The sequence below is a fragment of the Notamacropus eugenii genome, chromosome 1 (assembly GCF_028372415.1).
Source record: "Notamacropus eugenii isolate mMacEug1 chromosome 1, mMacEug1.pri_v2, whole genome shotgun sequence".
Classification (NCBI taxonomy): domain Eukaryota; kingdom Metazoa; phylum Chordata; class Mammalia; order Diprotodontia; family Macropodidae; genus Notamacropus; species Notamacropus eugenii.
The window spans coordinates 19922934-19936220 of record NC_092872.1 but is presented as its reverse complement, the minus strand read 5'-3'; the positions used below and the strand labels follow the sequence as shown (position 1 = coordinate 19936220).

The 13287-nt window shown below is 37.8% G+C and overlaps 1 long non-coding RNA gene across 1 annotated transcript in view; it reads left to right on the top strand.

The window, feature by feature from the left end:
* The first annotated feature begins 9520 nt into the window (after window positions 1–9520).
* Window positions 9521–13287, top strand: part of LOC140522436 (uncharacterized) — a 29261-nt gene continuing 25494 nt past the window's right edge. The window contains exon 1 of the long non-coding RNA XR_011973342.1: window positions 9521–9618. This is a non-coding gene — a long non-coding RNA (uncharacterized lncRNA). The remainder of the gene's footprint in view (window positions 9619–13287) is intronic.

Here is a 13287-nt window from a genome sequence, read left to right as displayed (position 1 = left end):
TAGGATTACATTAACATTAATTGTATGGCTTTGGGCAAGTAATTTCCTGCCTCTGAGATTCAGCTTGCTCATACATTACAAAAGGAATGTGGATTAGAAGCTCTCCAAAGTCCCTTCCCTTAGATTGTAAGCTCTTTGAGAGCAGACTGACTTTTTCAAAAGTTTTTTTTCTTTGTTTTATCTATTTTTGTTTGTGTCCCCAGGATTCAGCATACTGCCTGGCATATAGCAGGCACTTAATAAATGCTTGTTGAATGACTGATAACTGATTTCTAGCTTTAAAATGACTTTATGATTGTGTTTTAGGGCAGAGGAAGATTCTTTCTGTGTGTTTTTCTTTCCCAGAGAAACTGACCCCATCCATTGTGGCAGTCACATTGTTTGATAGGTACCGCTATTGTGTGATGCCAACGTAAACGTTTGAAAGAAAACCGCTTTCCCAGCACGGTGCTCTATGATTTTTTTTAAAATTTATTTTTATTCTTTTATGATTAATATTTTCTTTTGGTTTTAGTTCTGTGAGAAAACAGTGAGTAAGAGGAAATTACTCTAATCTCAAACTTAGCAACACATCACATGTGTTGTCATTTTCATAAGCAACAGAGGGCAAGAAAGGCATTTCAAGACCAGATCACACTTATCTGGGCAGCTCAGATCAGGGGAAAAACCAAACCAAACCAAAACAACAAAATATGTATTGTGGAGGCAACTGAAGGCAAGCAGGCAGGCAGGCCAGCAGGCAGCATGGAGAAGAGAAGGAGGAGGGGGAGAGGCACAGAGGATCCAATGTAAACACGGATTAGATTTGGAAGTCCTCTGCAGCATGGAGCTGATGGAGAGGGAAGAAGACTTAGGGATCAGGAGTTTGAAGACTCATTTTATAGGGTTTTTTGGGGAACAGACTAACCCTTATTTGTGCCATCTTAGGGTTAGTTCATTAATATATTCAAATCATCTCCAAGTTATTAGTGTAACTTTAAAGTTAACATGCCCACATCATCTCAAAATTGTCAGCACCTGTTGGTGTTGTGCGGATGTCTGGAATTTATCTGAGATTTCCTTATTATAGGATTAAAAATCTTGACAGCAGAGCCTAGATATTTTCCCCTTGTTCACACGTTGTTGTTCAGTTGTTTCAGTCATGTCTCTGTGACCCCATTTGGAGTTTTCTTGGTAAAGATACTGGAGTGGTCTGTCATTTCTTTCTCCAGCTGATTTTACAGATGAGGAAACTGAGGCAAATAGTGAAGTGACTTGCCCAGGGTCACGCAGCTAGTAAGTGTCTAAGGCTGGATCTGAGCTTGGAAAGATGACTTCCTGACATCAGGTCTGGTACTCTGTCTATCCATTGTGCCACTTAGCTGTCCCTGCACACATATTACCAGTATGTGATTTTAATTACTAAATGATACATTTTATAAATTTTGTTTCTTTGATCTTTGTGACTTCCACATTCCCCTTTGCAATCTTCCTTGCTACTCTTGTTTCTTTATACTATTTATCAACTTACTATACCAACTAGAGGGGAGTTGATGGCCAGAAGGATCAGAACAAGATCCAATTTTGATACATCAATTTAAAGTTAGCAAGGACTTCAACAGTAACATAGTTCAAATCTTCATTTTATAGATTAGCAAACTCAGGGACAAAGAAGTTATCTGCTTATATTATTTAATCTATACCAGTAGAGTAAGAATCTCAACCTTGTTCCTCTGACCCTAAATCTAAATCTACAGTTCATTCTCCTGTTCCTGCCTCAGACACATTCTAACTGTGTGATCTTGGACGAGTCACTTAACCTCTGTTTATCTCAGATTCTTCACCTGCAAAATGGGGGTAGTAGCTACCTCCCAGGTGGTTTGTGGGGGGTCAAATGAGATAATATTTATAAAGTGCTTAGCATACGGTGTTATTATGTCTGGCTCTCTCCCCTTTTTTACCTCATACTCTAAGCAAAATATTGGCAGGAGGGTGATAAAGTTAGTAAGTCACTCCTAGGCCGTTTGTAAGTCCAGGTATTAGAGGGACTTCCTCAGTCTAGGGGTGAAAGGGGGAAGAATAATTCACAAGAATCTGACGTTCACACAAGACTGATTTTCTGAAAGTGATTAAGCTGTGCTCCAAAAGAAAGTTCAGCTCATTTATAACATACCGTTGCTTATCTCTTCACCATCACTCCTATCAGTAATGGGAATAATAACAGCTTGTATTTGAGCCAAGCAGACCCAGCCAGAGCGAAGCGGACAGCTGCGCCATAATCAGGCAATTTCAGGCAGCAAAAGAAGTCAGGCTCAGTTATTCCAGCCAAAACATTCCAAAATGGAATTAGCCAGCTTGGCTGGCTTGCCAGTGACTGAATTCCCCTTGCTTTGGTAAGGCAGTGAGATCCTGTGCAACAGATCAAAGCATGAGACACTGATTCCTATAATTTCCTACATACCCTCTCCCCGCCTTCCCCATATCCATCCAGTGAGGTATGGATAATAACATGAGAATGCTGGGCACCCAGAATCTCAAAACTGGAATGGAGCTTGGAGGCCACCTTGTTCAACTCATTTCTGAACTAGGATTCTATGATATAAGGGACAAGCAGTCATCAAGTCTTTGCTTAAAATAAGTGGTCAGCAAACATTTCACTGTTGTTATTCAGTCATTTCTGTTGTGCCTGACTCTTTGTGACCCCATTTAGGGTATTTTTGGCAAAGATGCTGTTTGCTATTTCCCTCTCCAGCTTATTTTACTGGTGAGGAGACTGAAACAAACAGAATTAAGTGACTTGCCCAGGGTGGCACAGCTAGGAAGTGTCTGAGGCCAGATTTGAACTTCTGGCCTGGTACACTACTGTCCCACCTATTATGTGCTAGGCACTGTGTTAAAGCCTTTACGTGAAGGGGAATCTGACACCTCTTGAGATCTCTCCTTCCATTCTGCGAAAATTTTTATGAAGGGAATTTGTTCTGTGAAGTTTGGATTCAGTTAAAGGGTCACACTTGACCTAGAATACCACATATGACCTTGTGGCCACAAGTTCCCCATGCTGGATAGCCCCCTAGTCCTTCATACTAGACCTCTAGACCTCCATCATTAATGCAGATGAATATATTACATTATTGATTCATATTGAGTTGGAGTCCATTAAAACTCTCAAATCTTTTTCTCTCTGTCTCTCTCTGTCTCTGTCTCTCTGTTTCTCTCTCTGTCTCTGTCTCTCTCTGTCTCTGTCTCTCTCCTTCTCCCTCTCCCTCTCTCCTCTCTCTCTCTCTCTCTCTCTCTCTCTCTCTCTCTCTCTCTCTCTCTCTCTCTCTCTCTCTCTCTCTCTCTCCAGATGGACTACTGTCAATTTACAACCCTCCTTCCCCATCTGGTTTTGGTGAATGAAGGATATTTTTTAACCCAAATATTCATATTTCACATATAGACTCATGTCTCACCAATCTAGATTCACTTAACAAAGTAGTCCTAACTAAATCAGAAGCAAATGCTTTACAATAGGCAGATACATGATATATAAGACGGTCTATACATTTTATTTGTCCCCCCTCCTTTTTTCCCCAAATAAAACAGTTATATCTGGAAATATCTCTCTCCAAATTGAACCTTCACATCTAACATAAAAAAAACAACTAAACTAAAGACACCTATGTAGTGGTCTGGTGGTTGTGAAGGTTCACAATTCTTTCAGTCTCTTCCTAATCCAATTTTGTGAAATGTTGTGGTTTCCAGACTACTTTCAGTTTTGACTTTATATCCCTGGTTCCATCCATACTGACAAGTAAATAGTAGGTACTTAATAAACGCTTACTGAGTTGAACTGATCTAATTTGGAAAAGCAAGGCTGGTTAATAGTTTTCCAAGGATGTCTTAAGAATCTTCAGAGCAAAAGAAACAGACACTTTACGAAGCCTTTTTAAATGTGTCCTTTAAGTACTATATTTGGCAACTGCCATTTGATCTTGTTCAAGTGCCAAGGAAAGGCTCACTTACAAACTAAACTCACATGCAATTTCACTGGAGTGAGGGTATTTTTAGGCCCTTATGATCACTGTCAAAAAAGACAATAAAAGTTAACTAATGCCTCAAATTTCAGAAAGAAAACAACAAACTATATTGCTGTCTAGTTTTCATTTACATGTCAGCCTGGTTGTCCAGAGTTTTCAGTCTGGCATTGTACAGAACCAGGTAGGAAAGTATGTGATTAGATCCATGGTCCTATCTTGGTCCCTTTCTTTCCACTGCCACATCAGCAGCTCTCTTTCAGTCTGACATCCATACTGATTCACTGACTTTGCTTTTCAATTTATCACTTTATGTACTAGAATGATAATTAAAAAGATGGGCTTGGAGTTGTGGGTCACTCACTGTTGAAATAATGTAGCTATCACTTTAAGGAAGGGGATAAAACCACAAGTCTGGGTAGGAGAAATGCTATTTTGTTTTCTCTCTTGGGAACTTAAAAATAGAAGACACTTTTCGTGTCTTTACCTAATTCCCTTAGAAAATATTTTATAGCTTGAGGAAGTTTTTATGAGATAACTTATTTTGCATACCTGAAAATCCAAAATATTACCTATCTTGTCTCTGGCCAGTGGCTGGCTGGGTTTAGAGGTTTCTTCATAGTGATTTGTCTGGTATCACACAGATGAGAAGTAGTGTGGCATAGGGTATAAAGTGTGGGACATGCAGTTAGAAAAACTTGAATTCAAATCCAGTCTGCTGATGGTATAGATAAACTGACCATGGAAGAGTTACTAGACCATTGGACCTTCCAGTGTCTTCATTTATACAGTGACTTGGATTAGATGATTTCAGATGTATTGGGCTATAAAATTCTCTGATTCTACTAGGTAAAGTCGTAGAGAAGTTGGGAGATTTGAAAATCTAAAAAGAATTAAAAATCAAAACAACACTTGATTTTAATAAAGTTTCTTCATTTTTGAAGTGGAGGTGATCAAAATTGCATTTAACTACCTCATAGGATGTAATTTATAGTTTGGAGCAAATGATCTCTGAGGCCCTTCTAATCCTGAGATTTGATGATTCTGCGAAGTAGAAACAGAAAACCATACACTAGGAATGCCATCAGGATGTGGCATTGTACCAATAAGAACTTGCATTTCAGAAATGTCATAAAAATATCACCAGGGCACAAGAAAGAAGATAACGTACTTAAAAGATTATATAAATGGCAGTTATTAGTCTTAGCAATCTTATCTTTTCTTGGTGCTTTATAACTCCCTATTATTTTAAAAATCCTTGTGACTTCATAAAAGACCATACTGAAATTTTCCTGCCTAGTGTGGACTCTTGTGACATAGTCTACATTCCATTACAACCGGTGAATTAATAAGTCACTTACTAAGAACTGACTAGATGAATCTTGTGGTTATCAGACAATTTCCAAGAATATTTGAATATAATGTAGAATTCTTTGTGATTATAATGAATTCTAATAAAGCTGAATATTCTTTGCTTTTATGTTCATGGACCTTATTATGTCTTCAAATCATTTACAATTATTCTTGTTAATTACCCCTACCCACTCTATGTTAATAATATTATTTCCATTTTATAGGTGAAGAACACAGAGCACAGGAAGGTTAACTAATTCACTTAAAGTCACACGATAACTCTCCATATCAAAATCTTGTCATAGTAAGTAGTCTTTCCCAGAAGTTTTAATGGCAAAACTCACAAAATCTTACCCTCTTGTAATAAAGTCTTGCCTGTCATACAAATTGTTCTTGGGGATAGCAGCAAGTCAGAAAAATACCTTTGAACTTGACCAAAACAAAAGCACCAGCTAACAAAGTCCCTAAGTGGCTTTAGAATATCAGAGAATGAGCTTATGGAACATAAATTCATCCAATGGTATGTTAAAGAAAAGCTATTCTTGTAAACCAAGAGGAAATACTATTACTTTACAATGGTCAGTTCATAAAGAAGTTGACTTTCAATCAGATATGTATTTTTTTCACCAAAAGAGAACACAGATATAAGGGTATTCACAAAAATAGAAAAGCATTGCATCAGTGTAAGGTATTGAAGTTATCAGGATGTGTTGTGACTCATCTAGGTCCTGGATGACTATGTTTAGATTTACCTAACTGTTGGAAAATAGAAAGGAGGGACCTTTCAGATGCAAATATACAATAAAGTAGGGGAGGTAATCGGTAATCGGGGTGTTATGTCCATAGTAGAGCCATAAAAAGGACTACACAAGAGACTGTGCAAATGAGAAAAGGAGGAAATGAGCCAAGAGAAAGTTGATTTATAAGAGTATTCTCTTTCCCTACCAAATGGTCATTATACAAGCAAAGAAAAGAAAAGGGGAGGAGGAAAAGAAAGAAAAACAAGTCACACGGTGTAGTGCACATAATAAACTTTCAATTCTCTTCCGAATTCAATTGCTTTGGCTTAGCTCAAGCTCCTAAGGTCAGGCTGAACGTTTGAAAGCTGATGGGAAATAATAAGCAACTCCTACCCAAGCAGAGCTAAGAATGTGCTTCCTAATAAATGAGCTTTTATTAAAGCCTATTTCCTGCCTTCAAATGGATGTACAGACTTTCCCCTGAAGCAATTCAGAATGGAAAGAACGCTGGACATAGAGTCAGAAGTCCCATTTTGGTGGCAACTTACTAGCTTTCTGGCGTTGGGTAAGACTAGACTTTTCTGAATTAACTTCCCCTGAGACTTAGTTTTCTGCTCTGTAAAATGGGAGAAAGATTCATATTACCAATTTGACCATGCTATTGAGGGAGATTCAAGACATTAGGTATGAAAATCCTGTAACCACTGAAGGTTACATGTTATATGCATGCTAAGGATGTGGCCAAATACTTTTTTTTTTTTAAGTGCAGTGTATTTTCATTTTAAGTAGATTGATTTCAGCCACTCAAGTAGTCAAGTAATCTACATCTATAGTTAGAAGAAAAAAACCCTTATGAATACGGATTGGCACAACATGGAAACTGTCCCTGACTTAATTATACAGCTTTCCAAAGTAATGCCAGAATGGTGCATCATAGTGACTTTGGGGCAAAACGGCAGGCTGATGTCGTGCACATGTGTTTTCCCTTTTTCCTGCCACAAATTTTTCATGCAGTGAGACCTGGGCACTCAGGCCGACTTCACTGGGAAAAAATCTGCCAGGTGGAAAACCCCATGCATGCACACACAGTACTGAAGTGATAAAACGCCATCTGCTCTGGGAGTGTTAAGGGAGGTGCTGGATGGGCCAGCTTGGCCCGTTCTCCCTTTCCCCTCTGCTCTTGCCAAATGAGCCTGTTCCTTTGCTTTACAGCTAGCTGGATTCAGTACAAGGCCGTCACCACATCACAGCTTCATTACCTTCCAATCAAATTGTCCAGCACATTCCCGCCAGGGTGGAAACATGAACAAATACTTTCTCAACTGATGCATTGAAAGGAGATAGTTCTTTGGGGATTTGCTGCAGGCTGGTGCACTGAATTCCATGTTTTCTTGGCTGTTTGTTTTTGGTCCACATCCTCCCAGCCAAAGCTATGTCCAGCAAATGGAATGAAAAGGTCAGGTTAAGTGACATTTAACCCTGATCGAGCTACTAACTTCAGACAAAATGAGAGACTTGTTTTGTTTTCCTTGCACACTCAACATTTCCATTGTTGCCACTGGGAGTTTTTCCTCTTGTTAGGGTAATGAATTGGACTCTCAGTCAGGCTAACTGAAGTGGCTTTGGATCTTAAATGTCAAAGAGGCTCTAATCACCTTGCCAAACGGAGTCTTTATAAATGCTTTATTAATTTTTTTCTTTCATTCATAGGGAGGATGATTCTTCCCTCCTAATAAGAGAGGATGGATATAAAAACATGACCATGATTTTGTCCTTGATGCATAGCATCAAGAGCATTGAAATTAGTGGAAAAACACTAAAAAACAGCAAAAAGGTATTAAAAAACTATATTGGGACAAAGAGGAAGATGAGCAAAGGGATAGGATAGGTGCACAGAATGGTTTGGAAGGGGATGATGGAGAGCCTCAATTCCTATTTTTTTTGTATTCATTTCCAGAGAAAATAGTCTTTTGACTGGAAAGGATAGAACAATAAAAAACAAAAGCCTAATTGAGAGTTTAAAATCAAAATATGTAAGAGAGAAATTTAGAAAGTATCTAGGCTTTCTTGTTAAATTCAAGTCACTAGGCTCAGACAAAATACATCCCAGAATATTGAAAAAATAAAAGAAAACTGCCAGATGTGATTGCTGAAGTAGTGCAATGATCTTTAAAAGACCACAGACATTAAAAAAGGTATTGCAGGTCTGAGTGTGGGGCAAATATTGTCCCATTTTTTTTTCCAAAAAAAGAAAAAAGACTAATTTGCAGACTATTAATCAGTGAGTGACTTTAATTCTTAACAAAATTCTATGTATTTTTAAAAGGAAGGTAGGGAGTTCATGATATCTCTGACTATATATTGAGGTTCTGCCACACTGGATGAAGGATTCATTGAATTTTTCTTTGCCCCAGAATGCACAACTGGGAGCAATGGCTGGAAGTAGCTGAAAAACAGATTGCATGTTCAATGTCAAGAAAATTGAGTTCTCTCCAGAAGTGAAAGGGCTTCCACAGGAGGTAGTGTTTCCCGCGCATTAGAGATTTTCTGGTGGAACCTGGATAATTGATTATTAGGTATGCTGTAGAGCAGAGTCTTAGTTAACTATAGATTAGAATGGATGACCTCTAAGACCCCTTCTAATTCGAATTTTGATGATTTTACAAAGTGGAAATGGAAGGACTCACATGGGGAATGCAATCAGGATGCAGCATAATACCAATGAACTTGCACATAAGAAATGTCACCAAAAATAGGACCAAAGAAATGTTTGACCAGAAAGGTGAGGCTAATTGGTATTAATTTTTGCCATGTCTTATTCTTATTGAGATTAATAGATGAGAGAAAGCCAAACATTCTTTCAGATATTTAAAAAAAAGTCAAAGGAAAACTTCCTTATGGAGGATTTATTAAAAGAGAAGGATAAGAATCTCATAGGATAAAAAGGTGTGGAGGATGGGTAATTGGAAGGAATTCAGGAAATACCACTCCAATGACACCAAAGTTCATGAAACTTATCAAATTATCACAGTGTAACATAGGATGACAATATTTGTCATTTTTTAAAGATGTGTATAGAGCTAGAGATAAGCTCTCCTACCTCTTCTACAGACTCTTAAACAAGCCCTATGGCTATGATAGGTGGGACTGAGGTTGGTTTTGGAAAGAACATGATCTCTGAAGTCAGAGAACTAGGGGTCAAACTCACCTCTAATTTACCTTGGGTAAGTAATTTAAACTATCCTGGGCCTCAGGTTTCTCCTTTCTAAAATGAAAGAGTTGGGTAACCTCTAGATTCCCATTCAGTTTTAAGTTCTAGGATCCTACGAATCTTGGGAAATTACAATCTGACCGGTCAAGGTAGAACACCCAGCTGTAGGGGCTGGTGAATTAATCATTTGAGTTCAGGTGTTCAGAGTTTCATTAAGGCTAAACCAATGGAGTGACCACATTAAGTCTGAAACCAATAAGGGGAACACCTGGAGGCAAGAAAGACACTAGGCTGCCTGAGGAAGAACAAATCATCCCGGGTAAGATGGTTATTCAAAGCTTCTGTCACAATCAGGAGTAGGATCAGGTTTATGAGTGGCTGTTGCATTTCCCACATGGGCTCAAAGCAGCAACAAAAAACAAGCAACCTGGAGGAATTTAAACTTGAATTTCTCCCAATGTAGTATGAAATCCATGGTGTTGAAAGTTGCCTTTCCCAGTCTCTCCCTTCTCCCTCCTCTCCTTTTCTCCCTGGGAAGAAAGGAATCTGGACTTCCAAATTACTGACAAACTGCAAAGCCATTTAATATATATATATATATAGTATATATATATATATATATATATATACATATATATTTTAGAGAACATATCCATGACTTATCTTATGTATAATTATTAGAGCAAACTGATCATTTCAGAAAATGTCTAGAAAGGGAGCTGGAGTTGACTTTACTTTTCTAGAAACATTTCTAGGGACATATTTTCATAATTCATATTACTCAAAGGCAAAATAATTCCGGTCACATCTGCCCAATGACCTTATCTTCACTTGAATCATATCATTGTACTCTCAGGTGAGTATTGACAGTTGATATTGATAAAGTGAGAACATCAAATGGTTAGATTACCATTGCACAAAAAAAAAAAAAAAAAAGAAAAGAAAGAAAAGTGGTTGCCTGGGGAAAGTCCCCAAAGCAGGAGCAGGGATAGAGAGGTAGAAATCTCCGATGGTCCTGTTACCACATTTAGTTTCCTCTGCAGAACTTACTGTCCATGGTTGTAACTTGGTACACGTATGGATGATATCGCATCTGGGAAAGCCCATTTGTAATCCTATACAAGTAATTAAAATTATGGGATAAATAAACCACCAAGTAGAACTCACATTCACAGTAATCTTGTGAAATTGATAAGAGCAAGGATTATTGTCTCCTTTTTAGGAAGAGAGGGAAAAAATGATTTTAAGTGATATGTTGCTAGTTACATAGCTGAGATTTATACCCATTTCTCCTACTCTGTTAGTAAGTTAGCATCATGGAGATAGCACTGGGTTTAGAATCAGAAAGATCTGAGTTCAAATCTGACCTCAAATACTTACTAACTGTGTGACTCTGGCCAAGTTACTTACCATCCATCTACCTCAGTCTCCTTAACTATAAGATGGGGGTCATAATAATACACACTTCCCATGGTTGTTGTGACAGTCAAATGAGATGATATTTGTAAGTGTTTAACATAATGCCTAACCTACAATAAGTGCTTAATAGATACTTATTCCCTCTTCCTGTCCCCCAATTCTCAATGTCTGGAACTGAGTGGAGAGAATAGGACAAATGTAAAATATATTGTAAAATTAGAACATCAGGCCCATTTCTCTTCATCCTGATGAATATCTGGTCACTGGACCCAGATGGATCTGAAGGAGAGAGGTTGGTGACCTTGCACAGCACCTCCCTCACTCAAATCAAAGTCAACTGTAAGTCATATCATCATTTCCCTGATGTCATGATCCTCTTTGAAAACGAAGGACAAACATAGAATGGTGATGTAGAGGGCCCTGATGCCCTCACAAAAAGTGTACCTGGGGTAGGGAGTGAAGTCTAAAGGAACAATATGATTGGATTTGGTCTTTGAAAGTCAGGAACTTGGGCATCATTGGGTAGACGATGGAGAAACAGAAGATTTTTTATCACAAGAATGATATTTTTTGTACTTGTTAACTACAGTGCTTAGTACAATGTCTGGGACGTAGTAGATGTCAATAAATACTTGTTGCTTGATGGATTAGGTCCATGGAAGGGTTAGGTCTATGGGAAACTGGGTGGCCCAGTGTATAGAGTGCCAGACCTGGAATCAAGAAGACCTGAGTTCAAATCCAACTTGAGACACGTAATAGTTATATGATATTGGGCAAGTCTCTCAACCACTGTTTGCCTTAATGTCCTCATCTGTAAAATGGGGATAAACATAACACCTACCTCCCAGGGTTATTGGGAGGATCGAAGGAAATAATAATTATCAAGTCTTTAGCACAGTGCCTTGCACATAGTAAGTACTATATATAAATGTTATTTAATAGCATTTTCTTATTATCTCATAATAAAACATTATTGTTACTAATTATTTTTTGGCACACATCTGGTGATTTTAGGAAGTTTATCTGGGGAGTGACATACATGATGGCCAGGGGGAGGAGCCGTGTGTAGAAAGTGATTAGTTAGGAGATTATGGCAATAGTCTGGAGGAAAGGGTGCCAGAGTCTGAACTAAAATAATAACAGTGGGAAGGGAAAGGAGTAGACCACACACATGAAATGGTTAGAAAAATGGTGCCAATGTTTTTGGGATGCTGGCATCAGTTCTTTGGCTCAGCATGTAATGGCCATAAAAGGGGAGAATTGCCCTTATTTTGGAGGCATCGATTCAAAATATTATCTTTCATAAGAAGGGAAACACCTGTAAAAGTATGGTTGTCTCCCATATGTTTAATTTTCTATTTCCCACGTAAATTATTAGACATCCTACAGTGAGATCATGTTCCTTGGGTTCTGCTGGCTCCTAGAAGATGTATATATTGCACACCTTATTATGAGGGAAGAATATGGAGAATTTGTGCTCACAATAGACTGGAGATAGAAATCAGAAAATGTCTAAGATCAGGAGACAGGAATTGAGATGTATGTGGAGTATGTGGTAGAATAAGAAATATTTGCATTTCTTCAGGATGGGGTAAGGGGGAACAGTGTGGAGGTTAGACTGATTCATTAAAAATCATTAAATATATCTAATTTCCTTTTATTGTGAAGATGAGAAAAAGTTAATTTAGCATTTGTCAGAATTTTCTAGTTTGTTCCTTAAACTCTGTGCAAAGTTCATTTATTCTTTATGGATTTTCAAATTTTACCATTGCCTTTAACGTGCCATCCAGAGCAAACTTGGAGAACTGGTCAAAGAACCACACAGTTCACACCCCTTAATGTACTCCATGTGCCTTTAATATTCTCTTATGTGTATTTTCCTCCCACCTTTTCCTCCTGCATGCACCTGTTTTCCTTATTCTTTAGTGGTTTCAGTTACTGAGCTATTTGACTTGGGTTCTAGATATTTTGGTTACTTTGCCTTCCATAGCTTATGCTGTTTTTTGATATGCCCATCTCTTTATGTGTCGAGTATATTTAGAAAATGGTTTTTAGATTTCCTATTATATATTCTTTGTTAGTGTGGAGGAAAGGTCCTTCTCTTTTAAGTGTATTTGTCTTTTCTAAATCTTACTCTTACTCTCCTGCCATCTGGGATGCTTTGCAATGGTAGAACTGCATACCAACATAATAATATGCTTTCTTCTGAAAATGGATTATTCTGAACTTAAGAAACAAAACAAGCATTTCTATAACAGTAGAATAGAAGAAAAGTGATTGTACCTGAAACTGCAAATTGATTACATGCAACTTTTTATTCCTCTTAAATATATAATGAAGTTAGCGTGTAATTTTCTTTTTCTTTTTCTCTCCACTCCCCTCTCACCCCTCTCAAGATGGCTACATTAGACACACACATATACAATATATACATATATATGTATATATTATATATACATGTAAAATTATTCCATAATAGTTTTATTTATCAATTTTTTCTTCCATGAACACCCACTTGTACTCTTCATTGCTGTGTGGAGTTGACATTGGGCTCTCTAATGACATTCCA